The sequence below is a fragment of the Saccopteryx bilineata genome, chromosome 3 (genome assembly GCF_036850765.1).
Source record: "Saccopteryx bilineata isolate mSacBil1 chromosome 3, mSacBil1_pri_phased_curated, whole genome shotgun sequence".
Classification (NCBI taxonomy): domain Eukaryota; kingdom Metazoa; phylum Chordata; class Mammalia; order Chiroptera; family Emballonuridae; genus Saccopteryx; species Saccopteryx bilineata.
Genome location: NC_089492.1, coordinates 45,258,229 through 45,274,603, shown reverse-complemented (window position 1 = coordinate 45,274,603; position 16,375 = coordinate 45,258,229).

Below are 16,375 nucleotides of genomic sequence, written 5' to 3'. Positions count from 1 at the left end.
AACTAAGCAGGTAAGTGGGGGTAGGAGGAAAAGTACCTTCAGAGAGTGAGGGTAACAGCTCACACATGGATGGCAGATCCCCTGTAGCTGCCAATAATGGATAAAGGTGCCCTGAAGTGTTTGGGGTTGCTATATATGAGTGTACACTAAACTCCAGTGTCCATCAGGGACCAATAGATGGCAAAGTCCACATATGGCCTCTGGTTGCCAGTGTTCCCCTACACTTGAGTCCCTCGGCCTGCTTCTAGAGGAGCAGATGGTCAACCCCTCCCCAGGGGTCATCCACGGGGTGTGCAGATGGCAAATGGATCAAGCAGTTCTTGATGTCTGGTAGTGGTGGGGCTGGCGGAGTGGCAGCTGAGGATGGAGTCCACTCCAAGGAACACACTTGTTTTTGGCAAGGGCTGCCACTTCTGCTTTGCTGTTAATTGCTGCCAAAGAGCAAGGAGGGCTCAGTTGCACCACCCATCATCTTGGTGGTATTTACTCCTGCTTTCACAAGGGCTATCCATAGCTGCTTATGGAAAACCATGGTGGGCCCACTGTTACCAGTGGCAGCATCTCCTTTCTCTTTGTCCTTTTTCTGTTTTACTCCCTTTACTTTTCTCACCCCCTTTTTCTGCTTCATAGTCTCTACTCCTCCTGAATCAGTAACTGGGCTACAACCTGTATGAGGTGCTCCACCTGGGTGGAATAAATGGAAATTAGAGTGCTAAAATACACAAGAGAGGCTGTTTGCACCACTTGGTACCTCATGCCAGCAATAATGGTCTCCATATCTGATCCCTGTGTATTAGGTTTGTAAACAGTGTGTCACACACCTGACTTACAGATGGATTGCAGAAATTTCTCAAGGGTCAATCACTATCCTGAAGAAGAAAAGAGATCCTCCTCCTTAGTCCATGCTGTGTAGCACCCCACCATCAACCAAATAAATAGAGACATAGTCTTCATGGCCTAGAAACTGTTGCCATGTAGCCACTGGTATAGGGAGAGTGAGTTGTGAGAGAAGACATTCATGATAGCTCTTCCCCCATTAGAGAAATATCATCAGCACCCATGTCCCACAGGCATAAAATCCAAGCAACTGTGCTTTCTGTGCCTTTCTTGACACCAGTTCAACCAGGTAGGTCTGAGTATATGTTGAGTAGGCCTGAGTATAGGGCTGAGTCATGGTGTAGATGACCTGCTGGGCAGGGGGAGGACGTGCCCCTCCCAGTACTCTTCATTGCTGAGACTTAATTTTCTGTACTAACAATTGTCAGGTTACCAGGGGTGCCTCTGCCTAATCATCATCAATAACCATTATTTCACTGTCACCATTGAAGTCAGAATCTCTTTCTGCAGTCGGTTCCCACTTCTGTGTGTTCCACTCACTTTAAGAAACCATTGCTTTGACCCTGGCCAGAACCAAAGAGAGGCCTCAATTGTGAGCAAAGCAGCAGGCTAATTTTGTTAACTTCTCACTATTCTGTTCCAGCTGTTTTCCCAAAGCCTCCTTATTATTGGCTTGCATAAGCTGCATGTCCCTTTCTAGCTTATGTTTCTCCTCTAAACTCTGTACTTTTGATTGGGTGGCTTACAGCTTCTGAGTGACAGTAGGCAAGGTACCCAAGAAGGACCACACAAGCACTGTCATGGCTCTTCTTAACTCTTTTCTCTTAGCCCTAAATAGTCCCCTACCACCTTCAGGGTGGCTAGTACACTAATGAAACTGTCAGGGGTATCCCTCCAGTCCCACAGTGGACCTCAAAATTTACCATCATGCCACATGCAGCTAGCTGGCTAACCTGGGATTCCCCCAAGCATTCCCCCATTTAGCATGTGTAGAGCCAGTAGCCAGGGCCAGGGCCAGCATCATAGCAGCCGGGCCCATGCAGGTTTGCATAGGATTCGGACAGTCGGTAAAGAAACAACGGAGCCAAAAACTGATGGGCTATAGTCTTTAATCCTAGCTTGCACTCGGCGGGCAAGCAAAAAACACACACTGGGCTCCAAAACCCATTCACATTCAGTGCTCACAAAGCTACTGATTTATCCGAGTTTCCTAGAATCAAAGGTTTCTAGCTCACCAGCCTTATTCTCCTCAGTTCCCCATCTCCTTCCTTATCCCAGATACAAACTCTGTACAAACTGGCATCTCACTCAGCACTCCGCCATCTTGGCTGCTTCTCCTGGCCTACTCCACGTGGCCTCCTTCTGCTTTCTGTTCTGCTCTCTCCTCTAATCATCCCAGGAACCAAGAGCGCAAACTCTCGTTCCATCCTCATTTTATAGTGTAGAAATCCAAACCCTTAATCCAATATACAAAATAGGGAAGTCTCTAATACAAAGTCACTTCTCTGAGGCATGATTGGATTGTACCGCCCCACATCAAAAAGGGTGGGAAAGGCTTAATCCTAAAACCAAGCCCCAGGTTACAAGAATTCTGCCTGCCTTTAGCCTACCCCCAACACACATTAATATCACCTGGGTAACGCCATCTTTAACAAAGTGAGCATAATACATTTTATCTGCCCAACAGCATGTCATTCAGCATTAACTCAACTTGGGGGTTCCTTGGGATTGTGCAATCCTGCTGGCTACATCAATTGTAATACGAGGAGGTCCAGACCTGGAAAATGGGTCTAGTATAGTTGCTGGATTTGAAAGAAACCACAAGGACGATCAAATGGAGCAGACATAGCCTTTATTAAATGATGGGTGAAAATTCCACAACCTGATGGGTGGGGTATAAATAGCTAAACCCAGGGTGATTACTAAAGTGAAATCTTTTGACTCCCTGTAAGCAAGTAGGTAAGTAGGGGTTTGGGGGAAGTGTATGCACTATTCTGTATAGTCCCTTCTTAATATGTTTCTGGTGACTCAGTTCCATTATTGTTAATAAAACCTTAGTTTCAGCTTGATTACCTTTTGTCTCATAACCTGAGGTTAGGATCCATGACCATGTGTCTGGGGAGGGGGAAGGGTCATGTCCAACATCGGCTCTACAGAGTCACTGTTTGGTCTGTTTGTAGTTTGGACATTTTCCCAGCATTTTCATATTTCCAAAGCACTCAGATGGAAAAGGGAAGGATGGAAAAGGACTAGTAAGAAGATGAAGGGAGCATCTTATAGCTTTTATGTAGTTCCTAATCTGTCCGGTTCTGTTGCTGATTCAATCATGCTGCCTTTGGCCTGTCTATTTTAGGGTGAGAAAGGGAGGAGGTTGTTAGGCAATGCTTATTCCTTCCTCTTCCCAACATTGAAGAGGGTGCACTTCAAGGCTTTGGATCCCACCCTCAACTATATCACTTCAGTCACTTGATCAATGAGGAAGTGCCACAGGCAATGAAATAGATCCCTTACCTCTAATCTGCTCTGAAAAGAAAACCAACCTGTATGGTTTTTGTTGTTGTCCTTGAATAGATACTCTGCTAAGGAGTTTACAACAGCCCTATGAAGTTTTTATTGTTACTTGTGCATTAGAAAGAAGATAATTTAAGCTCAGAATTTAATTATCTGGTTACTAAGAAATAGTATTGTAATTAAACTACATTATAAGAACGAGAATCAGATTCAATATTAAGTGAATTAAAATCTATGTAAGTATACACACTCTCCAAAATGGCTGAAGTAAGCTAACTTCTAGAATTATACATAGAGTAACTATTAACATGCACTAACCAAGGTCCAAAGAGACTCTCTTATTAATTAAGCTCATACACAAATAAAACAAAATCCAGAGTTTTCAGGATGAGTGGTTATTGGCTCTTTGACTTACTGAATACATTTTTCATTTCAAAGGCAGACTTGATATTAAGTCCAAGTAATGTTTTTGCTATATACTTATTCAGTTATTATCAAACTTGTTTTTGACTAAATGTAGAGAATATTGCTGAGTATGTGTAAAGCCAGGAGCTACGGCCAGGGCCACCATCAGAGCAGCCTGGTCCATGCAGGTTCGCATTGGATTCGGACAGTCGGTAAAGAAATCATGGAGCCAAAAACTGGTGGGCCATAGTCTTTAATCTAGCTTGCACCCGGCGGGCAAGTAAAAATACACACTGGGCTCCCAAACCCAGTCACATTCAGTGCTCACAAAGCTACTGACTTATCCGAGTTTCCTAGAATCAAAGGTTTCTAGCTCACCAGCCTTATTCTCCTCAGTTCCCCATCTCCTTCTTGATCCCAGATACAAACTCTGTACAAACTGGCATCTCACTCAGCACTCCGCCATCTTGGCTGCTTTTCCTGGCCTTCTCCACGTGGCCTCCTCCCGCTGCTGGCTCTATTCTCTCTGCTCTCTCATGCTAACCTCAGGAACCAAGCACCAAACTCCCGCTTCGTTCCCATTTTATAGTGTAGAAATCCAAACCCTTAATCCAATATACATAATAGGGAAGTCTCTAATACAAAGTCACTTCTCTGAGGCATGATAGGATTGTACCACCTTACACCAAAAAGGGTGGGGCAGGCTTAATCCCAAAACCAAGCCTCAGGCTACAACAATTCTCAACACACATTAATATCACCTGGGCAATGGCCTCTTTAACAAAGTGAGCATAATACATTTTATCTGCCCAACAGTATGTTTACTTAATACCACCCCACTAAACTATTATACTGCATTTACTATATTGCTAGGGATGAATTCCTTTTCAAAACATGTTCCAGTGTAGACATTTCTTTGTTTCCAGTCTCCAGATTCCCATGTTTATTATTCCTAGAGTCAGCAATGTGTACTTAATGATTAATACAAAGAAAAAAATAGCATTTATGAAAAGGAAGAAAATATTTCATTCTACCTTTATTTAAGTTCTGCACGTGCCAAAAAACATATATGAAGTACATAACTTTATATAATTTAGAATATGTCCAGGGCTGACTCTTGGGTAAATAATGAAAGGATCACACTTGCTTATTAACATCCTTAGCTCCCATTTTCTGAGTTCTTTGTAACATTCTACACTATGTATTATTATTCTTAATGACCAAATATTTAAAAAGCCAAATAAATAAATCTTTAATTGATGTAATGCATAACATGAGATATTGGGGTTTGGTTGATTGGTTCTGAAATCACAACAAAGAGAAGATTCTGTGCTATTTGTGACAAAAAGTGACCTCTAGCATTTGTCTCACACAGTACTAGAGGTAAGGTCCCACATTTTAATGATGACAAGGTATAAACTGTAGTACTAGGCAGAGATACTGAAACAATTCTTCAGAGATGAAACCAGACTAACAGGGTGACTAGTATTCACTTCCAGCAGAGGTAGAAACAGCAGCTTATCTCACATTAGTATGATTGTAAAGGCACTTGGAGTTACCTTTTTATAGTCATCAAACATGGGTAAAGAGAAGCTCTTGTTTTCTCCAAATTGTTTTTTTTTCTACCAAGATAAGAACATAAATCTTAGTTCAAGGTTTTATATTACTATCCCAGTATAAGCAGGCAGAATTGTAAAGGTTTTATAAACCTTTTAGCTAATCACAATCATTGTTCAGTGATAATTATCTTTTATTAAATGACCAGTGAATCACAATGTTCATACTGCTTTTTAATTAAAATGTAGAATAGCCAGAAGGATTCAATAGTATACAGAGTAGCAACAATATGACCCAGTGAAGCAGCCAATTGACCACTTAAGTACTTTAGTTCTTGATGCAGCTAGTTATTTCTGCTAATGCCATTTTTAAAGGCTTCTTAAAGAGCATCCTTATAAGCAATATACCCTGTAATAGAATGTTCAAGATAAAAACTAGTTATGATTTTTTAAATTTCACTGAAGTATGAAGCAATATGTAATTTGTTAGGAATTCAAATCATATCCTAGGGAAATAAAATACAGAAAGGTGCAAAATAAAGGCAATATTGAGAGCTCACTGGTAGAGGACTTTATATTGAAATTAAAATATAATGACACAATGTTTAGACACACACAGATATCTACAACTATCTGCAAGATCAAAGCAATTGATGACAAAGTAAAAAACTCAGTTTATAAGTAAATTCAAACATAAAAGAAGATAAATTTTGTCTATTTTTTCCCTCACAGAATTAATAGAATTCTTCTTTTAATTTTTTTGATGTTATTCCATAAAAATGTAGAAAAAGCTTAACTATATCAAGATAGAATGAACTACCAAAGAGTTAAGCTTTCTATGGGAAAGAGAAACATTGTTAATACTACATCACAAATTACCATTTTTATATCACTACCCCACCATGACTTTAGCACTAAGCCTGCTGCATCTTCACACTCTCATTAGGATATAATGCATATTCATGGTGCTAATTATATAGCCACTTTCTTGACTTGTTTTAATTGTGCATAAAGACACTGTGACAGGAGACCTGACCTTTTCAAGATCATTTTCTCTCCATTGCTTTTCACAAAGCTATTAACTTGTCTCCTTCCTAAGGATTGCAATAATTTATTTCCCATTAATAAAAAATTTCTGGTGCCATGCAAATTAAAATTTATTCAGCAAATCGAATTCTTTAGATTATTTTATAATGGCTTTAAATATTTCCAGCTTAGGAAGAAAATAGTATGAATGTTCCAGGCTGAGTGGATAATTGCATACATTGGAGAAAAATGAATATACAATCAATGTTGTAGCTTGCTTCACATCTATTACCAAGAAGAGTTGCTTTACTGCTTTTTTTAAAATATATTAAATCACTTATTTCAGTAGCAATCATTATGGTCTTGAAATGATCACTATTGTATGAAAAGCTCAGCAACTTACATATATAAAAAACACATGTTGAATTAAGAAAACCAGACCAAGTTATATGTGAGTAGGTATAAATAAGATTAAGGAGTTTACTTAGCTGAAGTGGCAACTGAATTTCAAGTTAATGTGAGTAAAATATAAATAAAATACAAGGAATTGGACACTGGTACCTGTCTTTTCTTTTTAATCAAGATTACCCCATGAGAGAGCAAAATATCTAGAGGCTGTTGCTTTTGAGCCTCATTATCTTGAAGAAGTATATCTTCTTCATGCTATATATTTTTTTCTTTGTGTTTCATCTTAATGTGATAAAACTTTGGTGTTCAACTGTTAATATACAAAATGTTTTAGACCTAAAGTGTTGTGAGTAGCACAAAATAATTACTGTCAATCTATTTGCTTTATAGAAAAATTATACCTACATCTAAAAGATGACATTTCCAGAATACATAATACTATATATAGAGAGAGAAACTTAAAGAGTCCACCAAAAAACTACTAAAACTGAAAAGTAAGTTTAGTAAAGTAGTAGGATATCAAATTAATATTCAGAATCACTTGCATATTTATACATCAATAGTACATTATTAAAAAGACAAATTAAAAAACTAATCACATTTACTGTTGCATCAAAGAAAACCAAAATACCAAGGAATAAATTTAAGCTAAAAGGTAAAAACTCAGGAAAATATAAGACATTTAAGAAAGAAACTGAAAAAGATACAAATAAATGGAAGCATGTACTGTACTCATAGATAGAAAAAAATAATATTAACAAAATGTTCATATGCTCTACATAATCTCTAAATTCAAGGCAATCCTTATGAAATTATCAGTGACATTTTTCACAGAACTAGAACAAATAATTCTAAAGTTTATATAGAATCACTAAAACCTTGATTAACCACAGAAATTTGGGAAAGAACAAAGTTGCAGGTATCATGCTACTGGATACAAACAATATTGCAAGACTATAGGGATAAAAATAATTATGGTAATGGGATAAAAACAGACATATAGATCAATGGAACAGAATACAGTGATCCCAAATAAACCTAACTATTTATAGTCAATTAATAATAGTCAAAGAAGGCAAAAACATACAGTGGGACAAAGATAGTCTATTTAATAAATGGTGTGGAGAAAATTAGACACATATGTGCAAAGAAAATGAACCTAGACTACCCTTCTTATACCATACAGAAGAATAAACTCAAAATTGCTTAAAGACTTAAATGTTGGACTTCCAAACATAAAAAATCTAGAAGAAAACATAGGCAGTAAAATTTCAAACATTTTTTAACACCATTATTTTTTATATATAGCCTCAAGCAAAAATAAAAAAGAAACAAATGGGACTACATCAAGCTGAAAAGTTTTGCACAGCAAAATAAACCAGCAACAAAATGAGAAGACAATCTATGGACTGGAAGAAGACATTGCCAATAATCTATCTAATAAGGAATTAATATCCAAAAATTTATAAAGAACTCATACAACTCAACACTAAAAATAACCAATCTAATTTAAAAATTAAAAAGGGACCTGAATAGATATATCTCCAAGAGGACACACAAATGACATATGAAAAGATGTTCAATGCCACTAATCATCAGAGAGGTTCAAATTGAAAAAATGAAATATCACCTCACAGTTGTCAGAATCGCTATCATCAATAAATTAGCACAAGTGTTGGTGAGAATGTCAAGAAAAGAGAAACTTTATATATTGTTTACAGGATTGCAAATTGGTATAGCCACTGCAAAAACAGTATGGAGTTTCCTCAAAAATTAAAAAAAAAAAAATAGAACCAACTTATGACTCAGCAATTCCACCTCTGCATATATACCTAAGACACCCAAAACACTAATTATAAAAACAATATATGCACCACAATTTTAAAAACAGTGTTATGTACAATAGCCAAGATATGGAAGCAACCTAAGTACTTATCAATAAATTGGGTAGGCCCATATATACAATGGAATATTACTTGTTCATAAAAAAGAATAAAATCTTACCATTTGCAACAACATAAAGGGTATTATGCTAAGTGTAATAAGGCAGACAGAGAAAGGAAAATTCCATATATGAAATCTAAAGAACAAAATAACTAATAAGAAAAAGACTCATAGGTATAGAGAACAGATTGAGGGTGGGAGAATGTTGGGGGACATGTGAAAAAGGTGAAGAGATTAAAAAAATTACAGAGATTAGAAGTACAAATTGGTGGTTACAGAATTGTAACCACCAATGGGGTATAAAGTATAGCATAGGTAATAAAGTCAATAGTATTGAAATAACACTGTATGGTGCGAGGTAGATATTAGAATTAGTGGGAGATCAGTTTGTAAATTATATAATTTTCAAACCACTCACCTGAAACTAATAAAAAATAATATTGAATGATATCACATCTTTTTTTTTTTTTTTTTTTTTTTTTTTTTTTTTTTTTTTTTTTCATTTTTCTGAAGCTGGAAACAGGGAGAGACAGTCAGACAGACTCCCGCATGCGCCCGACCGGGATCCACCCGGCACGCCCACCATGGGGCGACGCTCTGCCCACCAGGGGGCGATGCTCTGCCCATCCTGGGCGTCGCCATGTTGCGACCAGAGCCACTCTAGCGCCTGGGGCAGAGGCCACAGAGCCATCCCCAGCACCCGGGGCCATCTTTGCTCCAATGGAGCCTTAGCTGCGGGAGGGGAAGAGAGAGGCAGAGAGGAAAGCGCGGCGGAGGGGTGGAGAAGCAAATGGGCGCTTCTCCTGTGTGCCCTGGCCGGGAATCGAACCCAGGTCCTCCGCACGCTAGGCCGACGCTCTACCGCTGAGCCAACCGGCCAGGGCGATATCACATCTTAAAAAACTAGAAAAAGAAGATCAAAAGCAACCCAAAGTCAGCAGAAGAAAGAAAATAGTAAAAATTACAGAAGTAGTAGTAAAAATGAAGGAGAGAACAAAACACTATAGAAAAAATTAATACAACAAAAGCTGGTGCTTTGAAAAGATCAATAAAATTGGTATTTCCTTGACTAGATTTACTAAAGAAAAAGAGAAATGACACATGTAAATAAAATCCACGCCCTGACCAGTTGGCTCAGTGGATAGCCTGGTTTCATTAAATGGTGCTGGGAAAATTGGAAAACCACATGCAATAGAATGAAACTTGACTTCAGTTTGCCCCCTGCAAAAAATTAATTCAAAATGTATCAAAGACCTAAATATAAGATCTGAAACAATAAATTACATAGAAAAAAACATAGGTACTAAGCTCATAAAGTTGGTGAACAGTCTAGTTAACTTGTTAACTGGGACAATTTTTTTCTTTAAACAGAGGACTTCATTGTCTGGCCCAATCTAATTTTAAAAACTTTTTACCTGTCTTTTCTTGTAACCCAAAAGATAAAAAAAAAAAAAGAATAAATTATTATTTTGTATTATTTTAATGTTATACGCATTGTTTCATTATATCCTCAAGATAATTCTTGGAGCCAGTTGGGATAATTTTTAATACTCTGTTTTACAGATAAGAAAGCTGAAGACCCATTAACATGAAACAATGTATTCAAGATTGTAGACTAATAAATGAAGGAGCCAGTATTCAACCAAAAATATTTGGCCCTTCCTACATGATTATGAAATTAGTTTAAATAAGTTAGCCTTACTAGCCTCTGTGGTACTGGTTGTCAAACAAGGGCAACATTGCTTTCCAAAAACATAAACAAAAAACAGAACTATACAATGTTTGAAAATATTTTTGGTTGTCACAACTTCTGTGTGTGTTGAAGCATGCTATTGGCATCTAAGAGGCAGTGGTCAATGTTGCTGTTAAACATCCTATGATGCACAAGAAAACTTCCACAACAAAGATTATTTGATTTAAAAATGTAACAGTGCCATTGTTGAGAATTCCTGGTCTATAAACATGAGATAAAAATTAAATGAAGTGGAGGTAAACAACTCTGTAACTAAAACACTTTATAGATCCTGAAATTTTAGTTTGACCAGCAAGTATTGATAATGACTGCAAAGCAACAGAAATAAAGATAGAAGATAACCAAAAGCCAACAGAGTCGGAAGATAAAGCAAAACAATCCTCAAGAGAAAACAAATCCTGAGAGGTTTCATATATATATGAAAAAATAATGTCTAGATTAAAGATCAGGCAAGGTCCTACAGCACATAGCAGATAAAAAAAAAGAAAAGAAATTGAACTTGTGAAGAAATAAAGACCAAAGATGATATGAATCACTGGATAGCTAGAAAATTATACTGAACATTATGAAAATAGAGAACTTTGATAAAGTCCAGGAATGGCCCAGTAATATTAAGTACTATTATATGAACCAATCTGAGAGAATCATAGAAAAAAAGAGAAGAAGCTCTAGAAAATAATCTTTAATGTAAGATGCAGAATTAGTATTTCAGATGCTCATAGCTTGGAAAGTTAAGAGAAAGAAAGAAAAGAACTAACTGGACTATCAGTAGAAGTAAGTATAGAAAATCAACCAAAATAAGAGTTTAAACTCAGCAGAGTGTTCTTGCTGTGAGAATTAAACATCCTCATTCTGAAATCTTCATAAACAATGAATTACAATAAATTAATTAGATGAATTTATTTTATTCTGTTTAGTCATTTTAATAAAATACAGTATTATATAGTATTTTTCTGTTTTGTGAAATTTAAGGCATCTTGGGATATGCAAACTTATTAGGAAATTAAAATGAACAAGACTCAATAAAATTATTGTGTTATTGTATGTGTTAAAGAAGACATTCAGTTTTATTGAAAATAATAGACTTTTACCAATGTATGCCCTCAACTAAACCTTCTTGTCTCAACTATCTTGTTGAAAAGTATGACAAGTTTGGCCCTGGACAACTAACTGCCTCAGTGGATAGAGTGTCGGCCTGGGGTGTAGATATCCCAGGTTCATTCCCAGTCAGGGCGCACAAGAGAAATGACCATCTGCTTCTCTCCTCCTCCCTCTTCCTCTTTCTTTCCCTCTGCCAGTAGCTCGATTGGTTCCAGCATGGCCCGGAATACTGAGAATAGCTCAGTTGGTCTGAGCTCGTCATCCTCATGTGTTAAAACTATCTTGGTTGCCAGCTTCAGGGTTGCAAGGTGGATTCTGGTAGGGACAGTTGCAGGAGTCTGTCTCACTATCTTCCCTCCTGTCACTTAAAAAAAAAAGTATTACAAAAGGCTGATGAAAGATGAGCAATTAGGAATAAGGCACAATGACTATAAAACTTATTATTGCCCTGGCCGGTTGGCTCAGCGGTAGAGCGTTGGCCTGGCGCGCGGGGGACCCGGGTTCGATTCCCCGCCAGGGCACATAGGAGAAGCGCCCATTTGCTTCTCCACCCCCACCCCCTCCTTCTTCTCTGTCACTCTCTTCCCCTCCCGCAGCCAAGGTTCCATTGGAGCAAAGATGGCCCGGGCACTGGGGATGGCTCCTTGGCCTCTACCCCAGGCGCTAGAGTGGCTCTGGTCGTGGCAGAGTGACGCCCCGGAGAGGCAGAGCATCGCCCCCTGGTGGGCAGAGCTCGCCCTTGGTGGGCGTGCCGGGTGGATCCTGGTCGGGCGCATGCGGGAGTCTGTCTGACTGTCTCTCCCCATTTCCAGCTTCAGAAAAATACAAAAAAAACCCAAAACTTATTATTAACCCTTACTAGTTTATGTATTACAAAATTTTCTAATCTCTTTTAACATTGATTTCTTATTTGATAAACTAGAAATACTAACAATGATTGCTAGGGTGGTATTATAAATATTTTACAAAAAGAATAGTATGGATCCTGATTAAACATAATCAGTGCACTGACCAGTCAGAATGAACACTAACTATAAACAACCAATATGGGCAGAACAGTCACTGACCATCAGCCCTACCTTGCTCACAGGATTCTAAAGAGAATTACACAGTTTTGTTTATTTATTTATTCATTTGTTTATTACACTGTACTATGTTTCAGATACTACAATTGGGCACTTCACAGTGGGGATGGTCAAAACACAATTTCATGTCTTTGAAAAACTCAAAGTCTAATAAGATAATTAAATGTATAAACTAATAATTCAATTAAATATGTCTGAGGTATTATTAATATTGAGCTTTATTGAATTATCACCTGCTTATGGGTTTCACTTACATCTAAGTCTCTAGCCTTAACCTTTTCTTGAAGTCTAGTCTTGCATTTCAGTTGTCTGTTTGACAATTTGCTAGTTACAAGTACCTCAAACACAATAACATCCAAAACCAAATTTACCACTTTCTTTGAAAAAAACAATTTCTCTACCTTGTATTTTAAAATTATGCTGTTATTTGTCTTCTTTGCCAGGACTAAATGTGTGAAGTCACCATTTGGTCTTTCCAATCATTCAGGTCTCATATCTAATTCTCAGCCAACCCTGTCAACACTTGCACTTCTGATTTTTCCCCATTCCTTTCTCAGGCCCACACTAATTCAAACCTTTTTATCTCCTGTGTGGCCTCCATTCTAGGCTCTCTGCTTCTGCTCCTACTGCATATATTTCCAATTTCTAACTTTTCCTTTAACTACCAGTCTATACTTTATTCTTTAAGGTGATATGATTCTATCATATCACCGTGTTCTGTTTCTATGAACTATTATTTTGAAATTAACTTGTCCATATGTATTCTTAAATGGTTATGAATCGCCTTGTTCTCCCTTCACTCCTGACCCACTTTATTAGCTACAAGACAGCAAAAATTTGGCATATAATTAACATTCAGTTAATATGTGTTCAATGATTGAACAAATTAATTGATGCATGACCTGTCATGTTTTTCCCAACTTCTCAAGGCACAATTGCCTGAATTCCCACACAATTTTATCTATGTGTTTGCTTTTTGAAGCCCAGTTTTGGATTCTCACTTTAATGGATCTAACATCTCACCACCTATTGCTTCTAAGAGCAATAAAAACCACACAGAAAATATCAATGGCACAAATGTTTCTCCCTATAACTAAAAATTATAATTTTGCTTGAACATGACTTTGACTATGAATACCATCACAATGTTATTGCTTAAACATAACTCTGTGACTTTAAATATCTACCTTAGACATTGAAAACTAACAAAAATCTTACCATTCATCCATTAGCATAACTTAATAAAACTCATTTCTTTCTGCACCTAGACAAAAGTAAATTAAAGAATGCAGTTTATAACTGAAAGCATGAAAATCCTGCTGTTTCTCATTTGCTAATGTAATCAAGGCTGCAGGAAGAAGTTTCTGCATCCATCAGCCTGTTTTCATTTTCTTTTTCTTATAAAGAACAGTCCTTATATTTTATGTCACCTACTTGAGTCTTTGATACCTTTTCAGTATAAAAATGAAATTTATTCAAGCACAAACTATTCAAAAACTGTGTTAATTGCAGTATAGTAACAGAATCATTGTAAAGGCATAAAGAGCAATTTTTATTCTTATTACTTTATTATTTTTATTAGCATTTTTTCTAAATAAAATTGTACATGTTTAGCTTTGTGCAGTGGTTTATCTGAGGTTTGATTATTGCTAATTGAAAACTTTTCCCAATACTCCGCCATGACGACTTGAAAATAGTACATGTTCATTTTTAGTAAATTTGGAGACCACAAACAGGGAAATACACTAGACAGTGCATACTAAGTGCTAGATTAGTGATGCTGATAATGAATAATTCCGAAATGCTTTCTCTAATGACTGATTTTTAAATGAATCAGATATAAATGCATGCCATAAAATTCAGAAGGACAACCTTGACCATATTATATTGGAGACACCTCTGCTCTCACAATTTCTTTACGTTTAATCACATTTAAGGGTTTCCTATTCAGTTCCTTTTCTTACTCTTTCACTTTCCTATAGCTTTTGATGCAAAGTCAAATTTCATATGTCTTAAAAATGTTTTTTATTATAAAAATTTGCATGAGAAATGCTTCCATAACTAAGCAAACCTGTTTAAGGGAATTTCTATCCACAAAAGCAGGACTACCATGAGCCATTTTTGTTAAAAAAATTATTTAGCAGTTATTATTTAAGACATAGCTATTGGATACTCTTCCCCACCCAGAAAAGTTTTATGGGTGCCCACGTTTATGTGGCTATTTAAAACTACTGGTTATTGCCTAGTGGCATTGAAGATATGGATGCTGAAATCGGATTGAATTATGAATTAGTTAGTTGAGATTTTATTCTGTAGATACATATCTGCTTAGTTAAATAGAAGTCATATACTCTTATGTGAGATACTCTTTCAGTTTTGCCTATCAAAGCAAGAATATATAGCAAAAATGTCTGCTTATGAAGAAGAAAGGAGTCTATTATAACAACCGCAAAGCCCAAAACACTACATATAATTTCAGGTATTCAGCTGAGTAACTATTGTTTGAGTTCCACCTTTACTTCTGCTGGAAATTGTCTTAGCACTTTCTGATGTACCTAAATAATGAGGTTGTTGCCTCTGTGAAATAATCATCACGCAACCTACCACCACATGTAGGGTGCTCAGTGTAGCAGATGTTTCAACTCATTGTCTACTAGTGACTTGTCTTCCTCTTTAGGCTGTTAACTGCTTCTTCTCTTCAATGCAAACATGTTATTTAATCAAATAAAGACTAACTTGGCAAACACCATAAAATTCATCTGCACCATCTTCAAACAAACACTGAATACAAATTTTCTCATCTTCAGTATTCTGTTTGAAATATGGCATAAGGTGGTTATATTCATGGGCACCAAAGCTGCTCTGCTAAAATATAAAAGAATGTAAAAAACTGATGGAAATACCCATGGGTCAAATCTCATTATTTGGAAAAAAATAACATAATAAAATATATCTTTTTTTTTGTTATACTTAGAAAATGACAATTTACTTTAACATAGAGTGATATAAAATTTTCCTTTAGATCCTATAAAAATTTTCCACATAAAAAATGCATGTATAGATTTGGACCTTTTAGGACTCCAGGCAGTGGTGAGATTCAAATAATTTAACAACCAGTTCTCTGCCCTAATGATCGTTTTAAGCATACAAAAAGATATACCAAAAGCTAATTTATTATTTCATGCATTTAATAATTAAATAAAAACAATGAAAGAGGTACACTAGATTATGTTATAAGAAAGAGTTTTAAATTATTAATGAAAAAATAAATAATACCTGACAAAAAGCAATAAAACTGTTATTTAAGGCACTGCCATATTCCTTCTTGATTGGCATCCTCACTTGCAATTTCTTTCACTTGTGGATGGAATAAACATTACTATGGGTGCTTAGAATATGCTGTTGTGAAGACGAATGTTAAAAAAGAGTAAGCTCAGCAGTAGAGTGCCAGCCCTAGTTGTGTAAGTCCCGGGTTCAATTCTTGGCCAAGGCACACAGGAGAAGCACCCATTTGCTTCTCCACCCTTCCCCCTTTCCTTTCTCTCTGTCTCTCTCTTCTGCTCTTGCAGCCAAGGCTCTACTGGAGTAAAGTTGGCCCAGGTGCTGAGGATGGCTCCATGGCCTCTGCCTCAGACGCTAGAAAGGCTCTGTTTGCAACAGAGCAATGCCCCAGATGGGCAGAGCATTGCCCCCTGGTGGGCATGCCTGGTGGATCCCTATTGGGAGCATGCAGGAATCTGTCTGACTGC